The sequence below is a fragment of the Sapajus apella genome, unplaced genomic scaffold, assembly GCF_009761245.1.
Source record: "Sapajus apella isolate SASKATOON/1434 unplaced genomic scaffold, GSC_monkey_1.0 scaffold2, whole genome shotgun sequence".
Taxonomy (NCBI): Eukaryota; Metazoa; Chordata; class Mammalia; order Primates; family Cebidae; genus Sapajus; species Sapajus apella.
In genome coordinates, this window is record NW_022436942.1 from 85,984,183 (window position 1) to 85,990,182 (window position 6,000).

Below are 6,000 nucleotides of genomic sequence, written 5' to 3' on the forward strand. Positions count from 1 at the left end.
TGCCCATCAATCAACAAGTGGATAAAGAGATAGATAGATAGATGATAGATAAATAGATAGAATGAAATACTACTCAGCCATAAAAAGGAATTAATTAACAACATTTGCAGTGACCTGGATGAGATTGGAGACTATAATTCTAAGTGAAGTAACTTAGGAATGGAAAAACAAACATCGTATGTTCTCACTGGTATGTAGGAGCTAAGCTATGAGGATGCAAAGGCATCAAACTGATACAATGGTCTTTGGAGTCTTGGGGGAAACGGTGGGAGGGGGCCAAGGGATAAAATACTACAAATAGGATGCAGTGTATACTGCTATGGTGATGGATGCCCCAAAATGGCACAAATCACCACTAAAGAACTTACTCATGTGACCAAATAACACCTTGTACCCCAATAACCTACAGAAAAACAAATTTAAAAAAACAAAATAGGAATAGATCTAAACATGGAAATGGGCTGCACTTGACGGCATTTTGTCCTCTTCATTTTTGAAGATAATTTCTTACTCACATTTCTGGTATCCATGTTAACTCTGCTACTTTGCACATGAATACCATAGCCATGCCATTAGTTTGTGCGAGTCTCGCTTTCTTCAGCTGTGAAATGGAGATGATGATAGGTTCTGGCTGGGCAAGGTGGCTCATGCCTGTAACCCCAGACATTTGGGCAACTGAGATAAAAGGATCGCTTGGGCTCAGGAGTTCAAGACCAGCTTAGGCAACATACCGAAACCCTATCTTTATTATAAATCAATAATAACAGATCTTCCTCATATGACCACCGTGATGGAGAAATCACATTATAATGGAGCATTTGTGACACATATGATCAATGTTAACTGGGACAATCATGAATCTTATTAGTATGGCAGATCGTATTTTCCAAAAATGGCCAGAATATGTTGTTAAAATTTGGAGTGTTTTTTTGTATTGTTCTTTTTTTGTTGTTTATTTTCTCTCCATTTGCAACGAAGCAAAATGAGGCTTTTGTGACTGTCTTAATGGATAGAATATGTCAGAAGTTAGGATGTGGGACTATCAATTGTAGCATATAAAAGACCCTACGACTCTGCCTGGTCACTGGGGGACTCTCAGGCTTTGAATCCAGCCATGATGCTCTGAGGAAGTCAAGCAGCCACATGGAGAGACCCAGCTGAGGTTGCAGTGGATGGCCAGCGTCATTCCCAGGCATGTGTAAACAAGACTTCAGGTGGGTCCATCCTGTACGCACTTGCAGGACTAAAGCTGAGTGCAGAGCACGCCCCTCTTAGCCCAGCCACCCACGTGGATTATCCACAGGGAAAAATCAAAGCCATTTTTAAGCCACTGGGCTTGGAATTATTTTTGACATAGTAATAATGCTAAAATAAGAGGTTTGTAAAATATAGGAATTCTATTAATGTTTGTGCTGTTATTTTTTTCTAATTAACTAACCTCAACCACCCCTCCTCCCCAAACCTAAGATAAAAAACTAGTAAGTGAAAAGAAATCTTGATTCTTAGCAATACATGAATTTTACATAAAACATATTACCATGTGAAGCAATATTTCTTTAACAAATAATATACTGAGAGGCAGAATTTTCTATTTCTGCTAATTTACATCTGTGTAGGTATATCTATACATATATATTTGTATCAATACTTATATACAGATCTATCTTGATAGATAAATGCACAATTATTTTCTTCAGTTTTACCCTTTTGTTCTATAATCAGAATGAAATAACTTTTAAATGATTGAATTAAAGTACATTCCTGTACTTAATAGTAGTTTAAAACTTAAACGGCATAAATGTGTTCTCTTATTATAAGCAAGAAAAAAATGCTGGGTCCATCTTAATCAATAAAATTATTTACTTTTTTAAAGATTGTAAAAAAATACAGAGAGCTCAAGAGTAGATTCAGAAAATAAAAGATTGAAATGATAATATACATGAAATGATAGTATCTTTTAAAAATGCTATTTTAAGAAGTGTAAAGACTTCCCTAAGCAATAGAGGTTCTCAATTTACTTTGAAATGACTGTGCTTAGCTTGCTTTATGCAACTTTTTAATCTCTGTCAGTTAAAGGAGCAACATAATACCTTAAGGATGAACCAGAGAGGAGTACAAAACTCAGCTCAGAACCAACATATCGTCTTTCTCAGTAGTCTGACCCACTGCATATTTCTTTTAGAATGTCTTATATTTCAAATGGTAGCATTGCCTTCTCCTTCTTTACTGAAATAATATTTTAGAAATACTCTGCTGCGATCAAGTTATGGATACTTGTTAGCTATATTTGTTATGGAAACTCACTAGTGAAAGTTAATTCGTCATGTTTTTTATTGTAGTGTGTATAAAACATAAATATCTCTTCTAAAACTGGCTTTCCTTAGTCAAAAAATGTCTGCATCCATAGGAAGGTAGACAAACAAATCTCTAATGCTGAAATTTTATAGTATGTAAGCCCATGATTTTTCTGTCCAGACAGAAAGGATAAAATTTAGAATGGGCAACTTCCTTTCACAAACCATGGCACATCTGCACCTTTTAATTCTGTAAGTTTACCTTTTAGTTCTGTAAGTTCTTTGTAAACACTCACTGAGAGTATTCAGATCATCCTGGAACCCACATAGGAACCAACAGCAGGGCCATAGGCGCTGGGTGTTTCAGTCACTGTTGTGAGAATCTCTCATTTCTATGCCTACCAATAGTGACCTCATAATTTCACTTTTCAACTAATTTTGACTATTTTTATTTATTTATTTTGATTCATTGATATATTTATTTTTGAGACAGAGTCTTGCTCCGTCACCCAGGCTGGTGTGCAATGACGCAATCTCAGCTCACTGCAACCTCCGCCTACCTGGTTCAAGCAATTCTCTAACCTCAGCCTCCTGAGTAGCTGGGATTACAGGCACATGCTCTCATGTCAGGCTAATTTTTGTATTTTTATAGAGACGGGGTTTTACCATGTTGGCCAGGCTGGTCTTGAACTCGTGACCTCAGGTGATCTGCCCGTGTCGGCCTCCCAAAGTATTGGGATTACAGGCATGAGCCACTGTGCCACGGCCTTATTTTTAAGAATAAAGCCTATGAGCATTACTGAGACTACCCCTTCCAAACAGCATTGCCATTGTGCTTTACTTAATGTACAAAATAAAAACAAAATTCAAGTGGATAGAGATTTTGGATTTTGAGTTACTCAAGATTCCATGGCCAATTGCAGTGGCTCTATGCATTTAAATTGAAAAAACATAAAACAAAAACTAAAAGACTCCAAAGATCTTCAGCTCTTCCAAGTGCTCAGGTCACTCACAGGCACTAATGCTCACCAAGGTGTCCTTTTTGAGTCGCCATTCTTCCTAACGTCCAAAAAAGGTCGTTCAGTTACTCACAGGTTCTCTCTCCCAATTCTTCGCTTTCTTGTTCAAGCCAACAAATTTACCCATGTTTCCTGCAACCAGGATTCAAAGCCTATCTTCACCAGACAGGTGAAGCTGTCTACAATCTTATCTTCCACGATGGAATCTGCTGTTCACCAGATTCAAAGCCTGTCTTCATACTACTGCTATATCCACTATGTGAAATGATTCCTGAACTCATTTTCCAAACAGCAATTAAGTCTCAACGTCGCTGACAGCAGAGATCTACAGACCCAAAGGAAATATTTTTGAGTGGATATATTTACAATGTGATTAGAAGAAAATTAGACTTGAATATAAAATCTTTTAGGCCTGTATATGAAAATACCAAAAATCTTGTTGTAAGATTTCAGCTATCTGAAATAGTATATACAAATTTTATGCTTTTAATGCTTTCTTTCTTTTTTAACTTTTAAGTTCAGGAGAACATGTGCAGGATGGGCAAGTTTGTTACCTAGGTAAATGTATGGTATACAGATTATTTCACCACCAAGGTATTAAGCCTCATATCAATCAGTTATTTTTCCTGATCCTCTCCCTCCTCCCACCTTCCTCCCTCTGGTAGGCCCCACTGTGTGTTGTTCCCCATATGTGTCCATGTGTTCTCATCATTTAGCTGCCATTTATAGAAGAGAACATGAGGTTTTTGATTTTCTGTTCCTGAGTTAGTTTGCTAAGGATGATGGCCTCCAGCTCCATCCATGTCCCTGCAAAGAACATGATCCCATTCCTCTTTACGGCTGCATGTATTCCATGGTGTCTATGCACTGCATTTTCTTCATCTAGTCTGCCATTGATGGTCATTTAAGTTGATTCCATGTCTTTGCTATTGTGAATAGTGCTGCAATGAACATACACGTGCATGTACCTTTATAATAGGATGATTTATATTCCTCTGGGCATATACTCAGCAATGGGATTACTAGGTTTAATGGTAGTTCTGCTTTTAGTTCTTTGAGGAATCACCACATTGTCTTCCACAGTGATTGAACTAATTTATACTCCCAACAACAGTTTAAAAGCTTTTCTTTTTCTCCACAATCTTGTCAGTATCTATTATTTTTTGACTTTTTAATCATAACCATTCTGAATGGTGCAAGATGGTAGCTCATTTGCATTTCTTTAATGACCAGTGATGTTGAGCTTTTTTTCATGATTTTTGGCCCCATGTATGTGTTTTGAGAAGTGTCTGTTTTTGTCCTTTGCCACTTTTTAGCGGGGTTGTTTTCTTCTTACAAATTTGCTTAAGTTCTTTACAGGTGCTGGATATTAGACCTTTGTCAGATGCATAGATTGCAAAACTTTTCCTCCCATTTTGTAGGTTGTCTGTTTACTTGTTGATAGTTTCTTTTGCTATGCTGGAGCTCTTTAGTTTAATTAGATTCCATTTGTCAATTTTATTTTAAATTCCAAGGCACACTGGTGTTCCTTCAGGGCTACACAAAATTATTTGTTCTCGTATTGCAATTCTCTGATTTATCGGCTTTCTTTGCTGGATGCCTGTAATTACTGTGGACCATAGTAAATACGCAGTCATTAAATTCCTGATTTCTTCCTGATACTGCATTGCAGTGTCTCCTTGCTGATGAAGAGCAACAGTGTGCTCAGTCCAAGATTCTACCACACTGCCATAGTCTCATCATCTTTCAAGGAGACCTTCAGCATCCCCACGTATTTCTCAATTGTGTGGCTCCTTTCCTCATCAGCTGTAGCCATTGAGTCCCCAAGTCTCTGCTAGCAGAGATCTGTATTCCCACAAAATATGGTTGTGTCTGGACATTTCCTCAATGAGAAGAGAGAGAAAAGAAAAACTTAAATGTGTAAATATTTAGGCACATAGATGAAAAACCCTATAGTTACATTTACTAATTTAGTTAAATCTATTCTGTCATTGTATTATATACAAAGTTAAAAGTGTTGCTTTTACTCATTCTCATATTTTCTAAAGCAGATTACTTAAACATATTATATGTATATCATATGTGTACTTGACATCAATATATTTTCAGTCTTGAAACACCTGTCTAATGAAGTTTTTCAGAGCACATTTGTTAAGTTGCTTGAGATAGAGCACAAGCTATGTTTATGTTTTATGTTTTGCCTGGAAATTTTATCTCAGACCACCAGTGCCTATTTGCTTAACCTTAGGATATTTATTTTTTTTTCCCTTTTCCAGAGAGTATACATAAACACAACAAAATAACCTCAATATTGTTTTATTAAAGAGTTCTTTGGATGCCTTGTAATATTTAATACTCACTATTTTAAAATCATAGCCCTAGAAATAGCTACTAAATCCTTATTAAATATTAAACTCCAATTGTTTTTTTCTCTTCCTTCTCCTCCTCTTTATCTTGGCCTTTTCACTGTCTTATTTTTTTCTCAATCATTGTCTTTTTTTCTCTCTCTTCCATCCTCTTCCTCTCCTGTCTCTTCTTTAATAAATGATGTTGGTTGGATTCCGGCTCAAGGAAGCTTCTGGGTTGCCATTAAGATGTCAGTCAGGGCTGTAGTCCTCCCAAAACCACCTAAAACTGGCTCATGTGATAGTTGTAGACTTGAGGAATTTTCCATTTCAACCCCTCAC